We start from the raw sequence: 18,812 nt of genomic DNA, 5'->3' as shown, positions 1-18,812 counted from the left end.
AAGAATGAGAGGCTGAAATCATACAGGAAAGAAACCACTCCAGAAACAAGTAAACTTCTAACTACTCATGGTAGATCGAAGAAATAAGGAAAACATATGCAGTGCTACTACAGAATTTATGTTCAAAAATAAGACAAGAAAGAAATCAAAGAGAAGCAAAAGCATACCAGCCTGGATACAGTTAGAGTCTCCAAATCTTCAAGAATTTGCTCTGCTTGTTTGTTACAAGAAGCAAATAAGAGCTTCTATTGGCTGATAACATAACGCACATTCTCAGTCTCAACATGTGTTGCTTGCCTGTCCTACCAACTTAGGAAAAGCTGCAAGAAGACCTTCAATTCTTATCCAGTCATGTCCACAAACTGCCTGGAGAGAAGCACTGCAATAAGAACAAAAAGAGCGAGTGAGACAACTAAATCTGAACTTCCAACAATTCAATTACAATGACACAGGAAAGCAACTACAAAGAGCAAACATGAAAGTCACCTTGCCAGACTTGCTTACAATTGAAGCCGCAAGTACAACCTAACACAAATAAAGGTAAAATCAGACACTGGAATCCATACACTTAACCTTTAATAAGGAGGGAATGCATTACAAATACAAAACATAAGCAGTCCAAACTAGCAGAGCGTTCCCAACCGGAAAATACTGGAGAATACTTAAATAAGCCACAGAAGAAGAGTTCCAACAACATGATGCTAGTATAGATCGATTGATAGATGCAATAAAGCAAAAAGTGAATCATTTCAGTTCATTCAATACATATACATAACAAACAACTCAACTGAAATCAACTCAAAGGAATATTCTACTAAAAAGAAAAAAGAAAATAAGAAAAAGATCTTACCATCTTGGATATCGAGAAGCAATCAACCCGAAATATCAACTGAAGATTTTATCAGAAAACCTATTAAAAATAAAAAAATTTAGGATAAAAACGAGCAAAACTTGAACAGCGGGAATGAAGATAAAATAAAAGCAAATTATAAACTATAATGTAACAGTAAATCTGAAAACAGAAGAAAAGCATCAGAATTTCTAATCAGCAAAGAGATTGGTCACATCAGATCTGCACATCAACATGCATTTAAATTCAAGTATACTCCATTCAGACGTGTTTGAAACATAAAAAATGAAATTCGATAGAATCGAAGGGATAAAAAAACAGATCTGCAAAAAAAAAAACAGATATGATAATTTCATCCTCTATAATGTGCAATAGAGGTGGCGAAATTTAGAGATATGAGAAGGCTTACTTCGATCTAATCTGTACTCTGTATCTTCTTCACTCCCGCTGAGATCGATTCCTTGAGACCTGAAGTAGAAGAAGGTAATATTCGTTCCACTATTATGTCCGAGTTTTGGTAGACCCGATTCAGTTAAATTATTGTGTAAACTACAAATTTAGCATTTAAACTATCAGTTTGTTTGTTAAGTACCTAAACTTTCATTTGTTTTAAAATCATACCTAACCTTACTTTTTGTTTCATTTTAATACCCTACCGTTAAAAACTTAATCGAGCTATTACACAAGTGACATTTTTATATGGGTAAATAACATTTTTTTATCACTAAACTATCTTCTCACTCCTATTTTGGTCATTAAAGTTTTAAAATTTTCAATTTAACCACTAAACTTTCAAATTGCTCATATTTTAATCACTCTAATTTATATTATTAATACTTTTGTGACATGAAATTTTATTATTATTTTATTAATATATAATTAAAATATTTTTTTGAAAGTTAGAGTGATTAAATTTGGAGTAATTTGAAAGTTAAGTAATTAAATTAAAAAAGTAAACTTTGGTGACTAGAATAGAAGATAGTTGGCTGATGAATAATCTACCCATAAAATAGTTCCATGTTGTAACTGTAACACCTCAATTTAGGGGCTAAATTTTAGAATTATAAAGTGGTGGATTTAATTGGTAATTTGGGAAGAAAATTGAGGATTAAATTGAAAATTTTCAAAGTTGACAGACTCTTTTATAAAGTGTAGAAAATTCAGTAGTTAAACTCATAGTTTAACCATTTTTATTTTAGAGACAATTATAAGTCTCTTCCCCGTGTATTTCGCATATTATTTTCCCGTTTCCCCCCCCCTTTAACCCTCCTTTCAACTCTGATCTACTTACCGTCCGACCTCCGTTCGACGAACTAAAATAACCATCGTGTTCGTGGTCGATCGATGAACAAATCCCCTTAAACCTCTCATCGTGAATCGTCGTTGTTTGTCGTTAATTTCAGTTTGAAGTATCGTCGGTTTTAACTCAATTCCGTTGGTTTTCCGTCGATTCACGTCGATCCGGCCATCCGTTTTCGACACCTCCCACACCATTGAGTTCCTTGCATCGTTCCGAGTCCACCGGTGTTCTCCGTTTCTTTCTCCGTCGTCGCCGGCACGTGGAGGGTGAGAAGTTAAAGTTTTCGATGTTTCGGAATCGAGCTCTCCGCCGTTCAAAATTGTGAACCGAGCTCGGTAAGTTTTCAAATGCCTTAAATAATAATTATGAATTTTTATGGAAATTTTCCGACACCGTATCACTGTTCATGCGCCGCACGCGCCGCCACTGCGCGCGTAGGGGTGTTAATTTTGTAATTAATTTATGTTAGGGTGATATTTTTGTAAAATTCGGTGTTATTTTTATAAATATTTATAGAAGGTTTACTAATTTTGTAATTAATTTCTGTTAGGGTGATATTTGTGTAAACGATCGACTGTGGACCGTTGACCGATGACCGGCGTTGAACGACCTTTGACTGGGTATACCTATCCTAGCGTTTTTCGACATTCTGAGTCCGATTCTGCAGTCTGATTTTCAAAATTCGGACCCGAAGGGCCTCGAAATTGCCAGTCAAACCCGTTGACTTTGACTTTGACCGAAAAGTTAAAATTTTTGAAAAGTCATATTTTATGTTTTCGACGTCCCAAATATGTTTTTAGGGCCCGTTTCACCAAACTCGAACCTGGTAAGCTATTTTTGACTGATTTATCACCCGATTCGATCTGTTTTTCAGAATTAAACTCCGTTTTTTATGTAATTTCTGTTGATATGGATCCGAGGAAATATTGGAAGTTGAATTAAAGATCAAAGGCGTTCGAATGGAATTTATATGGTCGATCTGTATAGCACGAAAATCGAGATAATATTTTACTACCTCTTTATGCTTTATGGAACATGAATATTGGTAAATGCATGATTAAGATAATGTTGGTCCTCGTTTGTGTAGTTATTAATTTATACACTCGATCTGAATACGGTAAAGTTTTGTAATTGATTATGGTTCAGATGACTTTTATAAGAAATTGAGGGATTATTTAGAATTAAATTACAAGTTAGCTCAGTGTAAAGAAATCAACATGAATCTGTAACTTATAATTTATTTCATCAAAGGTTAAATGTTAAGGTACTTGGATGAGAATTATGAAATACTCCGGTAGGGTAAAATTACGAAAATACCCTTTATGTTATAAAAAGACAATATTTTGACTATGGGAAGTTGAAGAGGTTTTTAAGACATATTGACTCTGAAACTACTTATGTGCTATAGAATCTAGTTTGCTTACAAAATATAGATAACGGTTTTCAACCCAAGAGAGTTTTGAGCAAGAATCTAGGAGTATGTTAAGGGAATCATTTCAAGATCAGAGAATGTTCGGAAAGCAATGAATCATATGATCTCTAAATTATATATTTGGTTAGAGTTAATACCAAAATTATCTGGTTAAGAAATTATGAAAACCCTAGAGTAAAATAGTCTGAGTTGACTCTGAATGAGAAAGTACTTTGAGGATTCGTACTTAACTCGTTAAGTATGGATTTAATTGTTAAATATTGTCTTTGTACAGAAAAATTCATGATATTTCGTTTGTAAAATCTAGAAGCTCTTGACCCGAAATATCCGAGTTATAGTAAAAACCTGAAAAACAATTTATCGGGGGTGTTTTTTTGACAGAATTATTCGAAATGACTGAAATAAGTGATAAGTTTGAATTCGATAATAAGATCGGACTAAGGAAATTATCGTAATACACGGATCTATAAAATAACCAGAATACTCTTAGAATGCAAATGACCAAGATATCACCAAGCTCAGGAATGATTGGATATCCTCGAGCTCTGAAATGAAATAACTGAGCACCAAAATGACCAAAATAACCTTATGGCTTAGAATAAGTAAATGTCTTGGATTAATTTAGAATCCAATAACATGGATGTTGTACTGCTCTTAAAGTTATGAACACAGCTTAAGTGGTCACTAATACTAGTGCTATATCTTATCTGAATGATATAAGTATCACTTGAATGTTGGTTTCGTCTTATTAAGTTTGGATTGATGATAATTTTGGAAGTAACCAGGTCAGCTCAACTTTGGATCATATTCGGTACTCAAAGTGGATATTTCGTTAGACAAATCAACCAAGAAACCAAATTGAACTGAACGGAAGTACAATACTTATCCGAATTTAGAAACGTCCGAATTACTATGAAAAACTCTGAATAACTGGGACACTTGACTGCTAAATAAATTAAGTAACCTCAAGGACTGAGGATTAAATAAGTGATTTGAATGAGTTGAAAAACGTTTGAACATACATGATGTAAGGTTCTTATAGGACATACTACAAATCAAGCACGCCAGCATTTCATGATATCGTGGAAGCGTGGAAATAAAATAAGAGCATTGAAATATATGTTTAATTTCCTTAAGACTATTCAGTGATGATTCCGAAGATAATCTATGGATAAGAATTTTTGTATTAAATAGTAAATACCCTGGAAGGATAATGTATTTACCAATCGACAAACATTAATTCTGGGAGATATTCATCTAGAGTTTGATAATAAATCGACATAGACTGTAAATGTCTTGAACCTTCATTCTTCCCTATCAATCAGTTATTGATCTCTTCCAATAGTGATTCTAAATTCCAACACTCTATCATACTGAAGATCTGTGTTTTTATTCTTATAAGATTATCCAGTACCTCTGAATAATATTTGTAAACTCTGGTGTGTTCCCTAATCATATAATATTTATCTGATTTCCGACTTGAATTCTGTTTCTGATACATTACCTGAATTCTGTCTGATTTCTTATATTCTGTTCTGATCTCTGATCTGAATTCTGTTTTGATTATGATATCTCCGTTTACCGGCGAGAAATTTTTTATCTGGGGGTTTATTGTTGGAGGAGATTATCTGTAGACTCATCGGCTTTGTGCTCAGGGTCTAAATGGCATGTGCGTTTGGATGTATGTTTTGGGGACCTACACATTTATGATGTGAACGTGGGGATATATATTTTTTTTTAAGATCTGTATCTTTTTACATGTTTTTGTGGGAACAAACTAGAAAACCTATTCTGATCTCCTGAACCTAACATACCAATATTATTCAATCGAAATGAATACTGTCATAATGTTTCCTGTGGGGATCCGTTAGACTTTAAAATTTAGTTTTGGGGGGAAAACGATGAAATTTGATTTGAAAATATTGATCTTGGAGTTGCCACCAACCTTTAAGTTAGGTAGATTGGAAACCTTAAACTCATTTTAATGAGTTTAGAAAAATCATTAAAAGACAATAAAATGGTCTGCGTTTTAACCAAAGATTTATTTTTAAGAGTTCGGGAATCGTTACGTGTGGGGAAGGGTGAGCACCCCACAACGCCCAATTTTGGTACCTAAATGATTATACAATGTTTAATATTAGGAATTACAAACTTCAAAATGTATTTAAATTATGATCTTTTATTCATTCGAATTATTTAAAATGTGAACAATCTGTGAAAACGCACATCCATTATAGTTAGAGACTTTTCATAGATTCCCCTTATAAAAACGTTATTTCACAATTTTTTGAAAAAGTAAGATAAAATAAAACAAAATGAAAAAAATGAAAAGAGTTAAAATAATCAAAATAAATAACGTGGAACAAAAAGAATTATCGAATACAAACTAACATTAATACGAAAAATCCTCGAAAGATACATTCACTTTAGTTGGAGATGTCTTCATAGATTTCTCTCACAATTAACATTTTTCATTTACATATTTAAAAGACAATGATGATTTATAAAAGAGGGTGTTAAAATTATTTATAAGGGATCACATGCAAACTTTCTAAACTATCCATCAAGATTAAAAACATCATACTACCAGAGTGTAAATCATAGACTGAAACAAAAAATATAAATATACGCAAGCAAGATCAATGACTAAAATAAAGAAATAATAAGTTAAATGCCATACGATACTGAAAACTAACTGTTAGAAATAAAAGATGACTGAAATAAAATGCTCGAAAGTTAAAGGATAGAAAAATAAAGTACTTGAAATTAAAGTGCTGAAAAATAATAATAAATAAAATAATTTACATAAATTTGAAGTTAGGGATTAGTTTATGCAATAAAATAAATGGTAGTGATAACATAGAAATGAAAAGCTAGTACAATAATAAAACACTAAATAACAATAGTAAATTAGTTTGAATAAAAAAATGTTAGAGTATTAATAAGTTTGTGACAAAATAAAAGAAAAGGAAAATAAAATGCCCAAATCAAAATAAATAAAAACAAAATAACATGTTAGTGACTAAATTATAAATACGAAACTCAAGTGCCAGAAATAAAATAAACAAACAGATGGATAATGGGACTCTCCTCAACGCCGGTCGAACTCCTCCAAGTCAAAATTCGGCCGACCACCGTCCCTAAGTGGTCGAATTTAACTCGGCCACCACGATAAGCTTTAATATCTTTTCTAATTTTTTGTTATTCGAAAATGAAAACATGTATGCAAAATAAAAAATACCTTTGATGAAACATATGAAAAATGCTTGAATCTGAAAATTTTCCTTGTGTATTGATTTTTTCGGATGGTTACAAGCTGCCCTTTTTTCTGTTCGAATTGTCCATCTCTTACATTTTTCGAATATGAGCTCCCCCCCTTTCCTTTGCTTTCTCGTGTGGGTTAAATACCTGTTAAAAAGGAAAATAAATAATATATAATAGAGCACTACTAGCATGAGTGGCCAGCAAATATTAGTGGTGGCAGCATAATATAATTAGTGCTGAATTAGTGGAACATTGGTGTAGAAACAGAAGGGTATGGCTGGCTGGCAGTGTATGGGCAGGCACTTGAGTGGGGAACAGTAAGGTATTATGCTGGTGAGTGGAGCATGGGCTGGTGCTGATGAGTGGGTGGACAAAAAATAGTGTTCACAACTACCCTTCTTTGCTCATTGCTGTGAAACAGGAATAGAGCAAAGATTTCAAGCACCATTTTTTTGCCTGAATTACTTAAATTTTGTAAACACTCGTTCTTTTTTTCTGAAATTCTTGTTTTCCTTCGGACGAGTTCTTATATCTCTTCGACCAGCCCCATTTTCTTCGAATAATCGTTGTTTGTTGATGAAATTCTTTTGGATGTAATTTGTTCCTGAAGACGACATTGCTCATCCGCGATAAAGAGTTCTGATCGTTTTTAGGTAAATTTGGAGATAACACAGTTCCTTCGAGATGAGGAAGTCTGATCAATTTGATGTTGAAGACAACACTGCTCACGATGTTCCTTCGTGATGAGGAAATCTGGTCAATCAAGAGATAATTTGGGGGCAATACGGTTCCTTTATGATGAGGAAGTCTGATTGCCTGAGGGTGACACTGCTCCTTCGTGATGAGGAGATCTGGTCGGTTTGATGTTGAAGACGACACTGCTCATCCGCGATGAAGAGATCGGGTCATTTTCGATTATGACGATGTTCCTTCGTGATGAGGAAATCGGGTCAGTCAAGAGATAATTTGAGGACAATACGGTTCTTTCGTGATGAGGAAGTTTGATTGTTTGAGGGTGACATTGCTCCTTCGTGATTAGGAGATCGGGTCGGTTTGATGTTGAAGACGACACTGCTCATCTGCGATGAAGAGATCGGGTTATTTTTTATTATGAGGTTGTTCCTTCGTGATGAGGAATTCGGGCCAATCTGGGGACAATACGGTTCCTTCGTGATGAGGAAGTCTGATTGTCTGAGGGTGACACTGCTCCTTCGTGATGAGGAGATCGGGTCGGTTTGATGTTGAAGACGATACTGCTCATCCGCGATAAAGAGATCGGGTTATTTTCAATTATGACGTTGTTTCTTCTTGATGAGGGAATCGGGTCAATTTGGGGATAATACGTTTCCTTCGTGATGAGAAAGTCTGATTGTCTGAGGGTGACGATGCTCCTTCGTGATGAGGAGATCTGGTCGATTTGATGTTGAAGACGACACTGCTCATCCTCGATGAAGAGATCGGGTCATTTTCGATTATGAATCTGTTCCTTCGTGATGAGGAAATTGGGTCAATCAAGAGATAATTTGGGGACAATACGGTTCCTTCGTGATTAGGAAGTCTGATTGTCTGAGAGTGACACTGCTCCTTCGTGATGAGGAGATCTGGTCGGTTTGAAAATTCAACTGAAAATTTGTTCCTCGAGCAGAATGAAATCGAACTCGAAAGTTTTCATTGACAAATAGCTTTTATCGACTTAAGCTATGTTGTACTGAGCTGAAAGATTGCCCCAGATCTTCTTTTTGACTTGAAGACCTTGGCTTTAACCAGAAAGTATTTCCTCGTTACCATGCGGTTGATATGTCATCGTGTTGAATGGAATCAAAACTCGAAGGTGTTCGTTGACGGATAACCCTTCTCGCCTTGAGTTATGTTGTAGATTTGACATGTCCTTGAGCTGAATAGAATCGAACTTGAAGGTTTGGTTGACAGATAACCCTTATTACCTTGAGTAATGCTGTAAATTTGGTATGCTTTTGAGCTGAGTGTAGTCGAGCTTGAAGGTTTTGGTTGACAGATAGCCCTTCTCGCCTTGAGCTATGCTGTAAATAGTTCCTTTAAGCAAAAAAAATGACTCCCCTTCACGGGTCTAAGCCAGTTATAATTCTTCAGGTGGTTTCCCTTAACGGGTTTGAACCAATTGAGATAATCTTCGGATGACTCCCTTTCACAGGAAAGTCTGATAATCTGCTTGTTCCTGGTGGTGATTCCCCTCAGCGGGTCTGAACCAAACGATATGATCTTTAGATGACTCCCCTTTCACGGGAAAGCTTTGTGGTATATTCCTCAGTTAAGTTGAAATCTGGCTTTTAACTGTAAAATAGCCTCTCATCATTGAGTTAAGCTGAACCGGATTCGTTCTGAATTGGCTCTCGAAACCGTCTGAAGTTGATTCTGAGATCTGTCAATCTGTCAAGTTGGTTGAGGTGTAGCTTCTCACTGCTGAGTTAAGCAACCACCATCGGTCTTCAACTGTGCTTTTAAATCGAATATCTGGATGGAGTCTCGTTCTTTGTCTGCCAATCCTCTATGTGGAGGAAATGCCTTTAGAAGATCTGATTGTTCGCATCAGAATGTTGAATCCCCAAAGATGCCCCGATATTTGATGTTGAATCTCCAAATATGCCCTAACATTTGATGTTGAATTTTTCAAAGATGCACCAACATTTGATGTTGAATCTTCAAAGATGCCCTCTATTGTTTCAGCATTGACTCTAAGCATGAGCTTTGTGTCTGAGAACCACATGTCATCTACCAAGATCCACTCTAGAGAGATTGTCTTGTCTAAAAAGTGTTTTTTCTTCTTCTTTTATTTTCAAGATATGAAAATATCAATTAGAAGAATGTTGATAAATGTTTAATCAACAGTTTGAAAATATTTCCCTTTGCAAGGTTTCACAATTGACAAATCATAGAACAAGAGTTCATTGGATATCAAAGAATTAAGTACATTGTTAATCCTTCAATAAATTATAGCTATTTGACAAGTGACAAGATCAAAGTTATCTTTGGGAATGGTTGAGTAAGGAAATGATCTCAGGTTTTTGTGTTTGGTCAAAAGTTTGGCATTCTTGTTTCTTTGATGTTCACTGATTTGATGGAGTAGCTTGTATGCTTCTCTACTGGAAGTGTTCTCCGACTCCCAGTTCCCATGGTCACACTCGGATTGTGCAAATGCCTTGTTAATAAATTTGTGTGATCGCCTCAGCTACACCATTTTTATACTCGAGTCGTATTTTCAGGTTTTCAACTCGAATCCTCCTTTGGTTTCAAAACTTCATTTAAAATTTACGTATTGAGCCCCCTTTGTTGTTTTTCTCTATCATGCATTAAAGATTTTAGAAAACCTTTTGCAAATAAAGATTAATCCTAATATGCGGGATGAAATCTGAAAATAGTCTCTTCTGTTTAGAAATCCATTTATGATTAGAAGGGTCTTTTTAATGTACGTAATATAGGTCATGGTTCATGGTTATGAAAGAAAAATATAAATAGGCCCAAACAAGTGTTTCAGGGTACTGAACCAAAGATCAATTCATTTTGATGCCTTCAATCCTGTATTGCTCAATTTGAATATATTCGTATGTATTTCTCTTTATATTCTCTAGATGCTTCATGATCTTCGAGTGAAGTGTTCATGGACTTCTTCAAGTATTTTCTTGGCCTCACACATCTCAAAAGAACCTAATCTTTGCTTCTTCTTTTTGTACAAAATGCCCCCATCGAGAACGTACTCTATGTCAATCTTCTCAAAGTTCGTTTTTCATTCTCAGTTGCTTCAGCTGGATAAGCTCGATACTTCACATACTGAAGAATATTATAATACCAAAGGAGACCGTTTTCCTCCTCTTCCTCAATGTTGCAACAATGAGCTGACATTTCTTTTATACTCATTCGAATATGCATTATTCGAGACTGATCATCAACCTTAACGTAGCCAGAGTATCCGTCATTTGATTTTCTTCATGGGGAAGATAAGTGAAAAAAATTTCTTCAAACTCTTTGATCAAGTTCACCACCAAGTCCTTGTATTCTATCAATTTAGAGTCTCGAGTAATCCATTCCCCTCGAAGTTGATAAATAACCAGAGTAGAATCGCCAAATGCTTCCAAGCTTTTAATTTTTGTATTCAATTACAACTTGAATACCCATGATACATGCTTCATATTCTGCCATGTTGTTTGTGCATTCAAATGTGAGCCTACTAGTAAAAGGATAATGATATCCTTCTGGTGAAACTAGTATTGCCCCAATTCTATGTCCCACAACATTCGAGGTACCATCAAAGTTCATTTTTCAGGCTTCATTATTCGGAGCATATTCTTTTGCCGCAAATATACTCATTAAGTCCTCATTTGGAAAATCAAATTTTACTAGCTCATAGTCTTCTAATGCTATGATTGCCAAGAAATCAACAATAGCACCTCCTTTTACAGTTTTTTTTATTTACATAGACTATGTCAAATTCAGACAACAACATTTTCCATCTTGTCATTCTTCCGGTTAAAGCAGTTGATTCCATCAGATATTTTAATGTATACATCCTTGATATTAACCAGGTTGTGATACAACAATACTATCTCAGTCTCTTAATAGTCCATACCAAAGCACAACACAACTTTTCAATTGAGGAATATCGACTCTCACAGTCAGTGAATAACTCGTTCTCTTCTTTTAATTTCGTCATGTTGTGCCAACACACATCCCATTGACTTCTCAAATACAATCAAGTATAAGATCAATGGTTTTTTTGGGATTGGTGGCATTAAAACCGGGGCATTAGTCAAATAACTTAATTTTGTCAAAACATTCTTAGAAACTATCATCTCATTCTCTTGGGTTTTGCTTTCTCAATAATCGAAAAATTGGACCACACTTCTCAGTTAACTGAGAGATGAATCTGGCAATATAATTTAACCTCCCCAAAAATCCTCGTACTTTTTTTTGCGTTCTAGGGGTTGGTAATTCCAAGATTGCTTTGACTTTATCAAGATCAATCTTTATCCCATTTTCACTGGCTACAAATCTCAATAATTCCCTGAAGTGCACTTGGCTGGATTAAGTTCGAGCTGGTATCTTAAAACCTTCACATGTTCTTCTTTGGTTTTTGATTTGACAATCATATCGTCCACGTATACTTCTATCGAATCATGGAACAAAATAACCATGTCCCTTTCATATGTTGCCCCGACATTCTTGAGTCCAAAAGGCATCACCTTGTAATAAAAGGTGCCCTACATTGTCATAAACTTTGTCTTTTATCTATCTTCAGGGTTCATTTTGATTTGATTGTACCCTGAAAAACCATCCATGAAGGAGAAAATAGCATGACCAACTGTATTATCAACCAATGTGTCAATATGTGGTAGTGGAAAATTATCTTTGAGATTTGCTCGGTTGAGATCCCGGTAATCTACACACCTCCGAATTTGGTATTTGTTTCACCTTTCGGTATCTACTCTGGATTGATGTCTTCACTCATGTGAGTAAATTTCTTCCACCTTGCCCCCCAGTGTGGAGGGTGATCCTTTGTTGAATCAGGATAAAGTTTTATTCACATGAAAATAATGTAAGTAATGCATGATAGAATTATTTTGAAGTAATTATCCTTTCTGTTTCTTGCTCCTAGCATGTCTCAATTGTTTAGGCTCATATTCAGGAATTTTATGCGAGATGCCCCACGTTGTTTCTTCTAGTAGAAAGGTTCATGTTCAAGTGAAAATCTTGTACTCATTGCCTTCAAGTTTTATTGGTAGAAAAAAATGTTGGTTTTGCGTCTAAGAAGACGATGGTGTGACTCAAAGAAAGGTATGACTCTTTGTGTATCATGAATTATTCTGGGAAAACAAAATCGAGGGATTTTTTAGACATGATAAGAAATGCATGATCTTGCCATATGTCAAAAATCTATATTTCTTGAAGAATTAAAAGAATCATTAATTCATTCGATATTCGAAGAACTGAAGATTAAAATTTCAATTATTTCACCTTAGAATGTAGCATAAATTCAGTCAAAAGATTAATCAAGTATAAAAATCAAAAACGATTTCAAACAAAACAATGCTCTCAGTGCAATGGTAGATGCAATGCCCCCATCATTTTTTGATTATCCATGCCCCTGAATCAATTAAGTTCTAGATCTTGCACCTCAATGCCTGACAATTCTCGAGGGAATGTCATGTGATTAAGACCACTTCACCGAATCTTCCATGACTTAATTACATGTTTTTATAAATGATGTATGCAAAAATGCTTGAATGAATGCACTGCAGAATGCAATGCAAAAGGTATCGATCTCCAAAAGTAACCATTCTTAGAAAGAGTTTCATTCCTTCAAAAGAACTTTCATCTTTACAAGAAAGATCAATCTATGAATGCGGTTCGACCCCTTTTTTTAGCTCCATGATCTTAGTTATGAACCCAACAACTTTCTTTTTCTTTCTTTTTTTTTTCAAAATCCAAATAGTGAGTAATTGATAACAGCATCTAAACCGTTGTCCCTCCAATCTATGGCAATCATTTAAGGATCGGAAAGTCTCTTCAAAGATAGCCAATACATGATTTATACCTCTTTAATTTGTCAAAGAAATCTTCTCGAGAAAATGCCCCGGAAAGACACTCTCTTTAGTTGAATGTGATCTTCAATCCAATCTTCAACTTTACTTGTATTCTTCACCAGTTTGCTTTTGAAGGATTGGACTTTCGGTAGTCTGGAATGAATCCTATCTACCTGGAGGTTCTCGAAGTTGAATAAAATTGCATACTTTTCTATTGTTGATGTCAAATCTTGTTTGTTTGAAAATGAAACAGTCGTATGCAGAATTTCAGCATCGGACCAAAACTTTAAGTAACAGATCATCTATCTTTATGTAAAGGAGATAAACCATGTCTCCATATTTCTTGTGAAATTCCTCCTTGTTAACTATTCTCCAAATATCTATCAGCTCTTGTAGATCATTCTTTTTTAAACTGACGTTGACATCTGTGGACATCTGTGATACATAATCCCCAGACAGACTGTCTCTTTTTGCCCTTTGTGTTTCTTCAGACTAAGCTCGAACCGTTGGATTGGGTTATTCCTTGTTATGAAAATTATTTTCCAGTTCAATGATCGCTCTTCTAATATGATAATTACTTGGTTAATCGACACCTTTCTTTTATTTATGATGATCATGCGAACATGCAAATACATATATAAAAGTGATGATCCTTTGACATGCAATGCATTATGCAGAATGCGAAAATGCAAATACAGATGCAAAATTGATGATCCTTTGACATGCAATGCATTATGCAGAATGCGAAAATGCAAAATGCAGATGTAAAATTGATGATCCTTTGAAATGCAATGCAACAAGGGACGAAAAATGACACAAGTAAATAAACAAGATAAGTTAGTGTAGGTAAAATAATCAATAAAATTAAAAGATGTTATTTAAAGATAAATACAACACCTATCAAATCATGATATCTACCCGGGCATGCTTTAAATAAACAATCCTACCCGAACATGCTTTCTACCAAAAAATGATTAATTTCAACGAAATGATCCTAACCGCATGGTATCTAGTTCGCATGCTTTTGTTCAACAAAATTTAAAGCAAAAGGAAAGGTTCAGAAACGCTTCTCCTTTGTGTACACTTAATTTGGGTACCTATTAACGGACAAAGATTCGGCATGAATTTTATAAGGGTGGATTACTAGGGTTCATTATATGCAGTATTTCGACACTATTAGAAAAAGGTACTCGAAATATCCTTAATGTCAGTGCCCCTTTGGGGCTACCAAACCCTCAATCCTGACCCATTACAGGCTCGTACGGATCAAGTTCAATTTGAGATGATACATTCCCTTATGTTCATGCGGAGAAACAATTTATCTCATGTAAATATAAGGTATATGAACCCCAAAGATTACTTGCTAAAACTCATACTGAGAAACAAATTATCTCACGTAGGCTAAGCTTTCACCTCAACTTAAAAGGGACAAAGCTCGTAAATGAGCTTATGGTATGTAAATGCACGTGTTGTGTGTGCAGAGAAACTCACAAACCTTTAAAAACATGACAAAAACCAAAACTTTCACAAGCTCCCAAAATTTGTTCAAATCTCTGATGATCAGTTAAATCAAAAATCAATTAGTTAAAGATAAAAAATAATGCATAAAATGATCATAAATCAAATATAATTTAAGTTTGTAATTCCTAAAAATAAAAACAACATATAATCGTTTATGGCCTGATTCTCTAAGTCCCCAGTGGAGTCGTCAAGCTGTCATAACGTTTCCTGTGGGGATCCGTTAGACTTTAAAAATTTAGTTTTGGGGGGGAAAACGATGAAATTTGATTTGAAAAACAATTTGATCTTGGAGTCGCCACCAACTTTTAATTTAGGTAGATTGGAAACCTTAAACATCATTTTAATGAGTTTAGAAAAATCATTAAAATACAACAAAATGGTATGTGTTTTACCAAAGATTTATTTTTAAGAGTTCGGGAATCGGTTACGTGTGGGGAAGGGTGAGCACCCCCACAACGCCCAAATTTTGGTACCTAAACGATTATACAATGTTTAAATATTAGGAATTACAAACTTCGAAATGTATTTAAATTATGATCTTTTATTCATTCGAATTTATTTAAAATGTGAACAATCTTTCAAAATGCACTTCCTTTATAGTTAGGAGACTTTTTCATAGATTCCCCTTATAAAACATTATTTCACAATTTTTTGAAAAAGTAAAATAAAATAAAAACAAAATGAAATAAAAATGAAAAGAGTTAAAATAATCAAAACAAATAAACGTGGAACAAAAAGAATTATCGAATACAAAACAGACATTAATGCGAAAAATCCTCGAAAAAATACTTTCCCTTTAGTTGGGAGATGTCTTCATAGATTTATCTCACAATAAACATTTTTCATTTACATATTTAAAAGACAATGATGATTTATAAAAGAGGGTGTTAACAATTATTTAAATATGCACATAAATAAGGGATCAACATGCAAACTTTCTAAATTATCCATCGAGATTAAAAACATCATACCAATCAGAGTGTAAATCAATAAGACCAAAACAAAAATATAAATATACACAAGCAAGATCAATGACTAAAATAAAAAGAAATAATAAGTTAAGATGCCTATACGAATACTAAAATAAATATACCCGACCCGATCGTTGACCGTTGACCGGTGCTATTCTAGTAAATAATTCGGTTTTGGTGCTATTCTGGTAAATAATTCGATTTTGTGCTATTCTGGTAATTAATTCGAAATGGATGCTATTTTGGTGATTATTTTAAAAAGGGTGCTATTTGTGTAAAATGTTCAACAGTTTGTTGACCTCCTTTGACCAAAACTTTGACCGGCTATTAAACGATCGTTAATCTTTTCTGAGTATACCTATTCTGATAGTTTTCGACGTGCCGAATCCGTTTCCGTGGTCTGTTTCGTTAAATTCAAACCCGAAGGTCTCCAAATCGACGGTCAATGTGGTTAACTTTGACTTTGACCAAGAATTTGAATTTTTCAAAAGTCATACTTTATGTTTTTTGATGCCTTGATTTCGATTCCGCAATCCGTTTGGCCAAATTCAGACTCGAAATACCCCAAATTGATAGTCAAACCCAAAAAATGCTTATATACTTAAGAAGTTTAGCTTTGAACAATTAAATAGAATTTGGGACTGATAAATATTATTGTTTGAAGGTACAAGAGACTCTCTGGATCGTTCGACAGCTCGACCCAGCTCTTCTAGATCAGTTAAACCACGTATGCCAGTATTCACCCGTTCGAAAACTGTAGCAGAGCGTGGTGAAACCAACAATCAGTAGATTTGCTATTTGAACCTATTGTCGAGGTGTGTTCTCTACTTATTATTGAACTGTTTTATTGGTTTTAATATGTGGTACACCGAATTCATTGGTTATTGTTTTATGGATGCACCAATTTAATGTGACAATTTATGGAATATGGCTGCTATCTAATTTTTGTTTTGAAATGGTATATGATTACCATGTTTTTGGATTTATGGAATTTATGTCACGGTACAATTGAATTTTGGAATTGAATTACGATGGAATAGCTCTGATCAAGCTAACTGGGTCTAATGTGACTCTTGAGGGCCCCAAGATGTTTCATTAGGTCGGCTTTCCTTTGCTGTGTGCTTAGGGTAAGCTATATGGACTTATTGACTAGGGCTTAAGGATACAAGCTTCAGAGCCTATCCTTAAGTCGGCTTTCTTTTTGCTATGTGCATAAAGTAAGCTATATGGAAAATAATTTTGGGAACTACTGATGGTGTACCAGAAAAGGGTTTAAACTATGATTTTCAAAAGTTAAACTCTTTTACGAATTTGTGAGATTACTGGACTATGATTTGTACCTATTGTGATTTTATGGAAATATTGGGACACACTGAGCCTAGCTCACCTTTTGAAAATGTTTTCCCCCTTTCAGATATTGTTGGGTTAGATACCTCGGTTCGAGCACTTGGAGGATCAATATATCTCTTGAAGTAAATGAGATTGTAATGTTTTTATCTTGCAAATTGACTTTATTTTGGTGACATGGACCTTATTTTAAAATATCGGATTTTATAATGATGACTCTTTTGCTATTATTGCTCGGTTTATTGTGATTTTGAATTTGAAGACATGTTTTAAATTAAATTATTATTTATTGGTACTATATTTACGAGTTGGATTTTGATAGTATAATTTGTTTATAATTTCATGTTATTTATAATGTGATTTTATATTGATGGAATAACGGTTTCGGAAAATGTCTTTAATAATCATAATGTGATCCACTAGACTTAGTCGAAACGCATAGGCCGGGTCTAGGGGGTTACATTTTTTTGGTATCAGAGCTTTTGGTTTTTAACCCTCGTACTGTGTATGAGTCCACATTGAAAATACGGTTTTGAAATATTTTACAAAACAAGTTACTAAAGCCATGTCACAAAGATATTAAGATTTTAACTATGTTCGAGACTCCAAGTGCTTATCTAACCTTAAGTTTATCTTCTGTAGTAATCTCGAGATCCACCAAAAATGAGTGCTAGACGTGGTCGTCGAACTAGCCGTGGACGAGGTCGAGTGGCTAGATTTGCAGATCCGATTGATGAGATACGAGTAGACCCCCCACCTCCGATAGGTGATCCTGCTCCTACGACCCCAACGAATCTGCCTCCAGCCGCTGGTATTGGCATGACTACACCGATCATAGGAGCGACCGATATTGAGTCAGAGTCTACCGGAGTTGCTTTGGATGAGAATTTTGGTAGACAATTTCTGCAGTTAATACAGAGAGCAGTCAGAGCTACTGGTGTTGTATCTGAGGTTCCTATTTCACAGACGTTGATTGCCAATGGAGTTAGAACTTTTGGGGGCCAGATTGGTGGAGCTCATACTGAAGCTGAGGATTGGCTCCAGGATATAGAGAGACGCATGAATCAGTTGGGTTTGGACTCAACTAAGAGATATTTGGGTGCTGTAGCAATGTTAGATGGTAATGCCTACACTTGGTGGGAGTCAGTGACTAGTAGTGTTCCTACCGATCGTTTGACCTGAAATTTCTTTAAGGATCGCTTTCGGAGTCATTTTCTGGGAGAGCGCTACTTAGCTTAGAGACGACAATAGTTTCAAGACTTGGTTCAGGGAGACATGACTGTTTCTGAGTATGAGATCGAGTTCTTGAAGTTGCTGAAGTATGGATTCAGTATGGTACCTACTGAGAGAGATCGATGTCGTAAATTTGCTTTTGGACTCAGATACGAGCTGCGTAGGCAAGTTGTAACCCATCAGGATGAAATATTTGATGTGCTGGTGGGTAGAGCCAAAGATGCTGAAGAGGTGGAGGTTTTAGCTTCTGGTAGAGAGCGTGTTGATCAGGAACGATCTAAAAAATTTTCAGGCCCGATGGAGTCATCAGCACAGTCCGGGAAGAGGACTCGTACTTCAG

General features: G+C 35.0%; 1 long non-coding RNA gene across 1 annotated transcript; it reads right to left on the bottom strand.

The window, feature by feature from the left end:
• Positions 1–277: 277 nt before the first annotated feature.
• Positions 278–1,361, bottom strand: LOC120140243. The gene is made up of 4 exons (XR_005517706.1): positions 1,260–1,361; positions 851–910; positions 487–525; positions 278–379 (listed from the first exon to the last, which is right to left on the bottom strand). It is a non-coding gene; the product is annotated as an uncharacterized LOC120140243 (long non-coding RNA).
• Between the last annotated feature and the right edge of the window lie 17,451 nt (positions 1,362–18,812).

Source organism: Hibiscus syriacus, unplaced genomic scaffold (genome assembly GCF_006381635.1).
Source record: "Hibiscus syriacus cultivar Baekdansim isolate YM2019G1 unplaced genomic scaffold, ASM638163v2 tig00110783_pilon, whole genome shotgun sequence".
In the NCBI taxonomy this organism is placed as follows: domain Eukaryota; kingdom Viridiplantae; phylum Streptophyta; class Magnoliopsida; order Malvales; family Malvaceae; genus Hibiscus; species Hibiscus syriacus.
The sequence above is the reverse complement of the archived record's forward strand: the minus strand, read 5'-3'. Positions and strand labels throughout refer to the sequence as shown.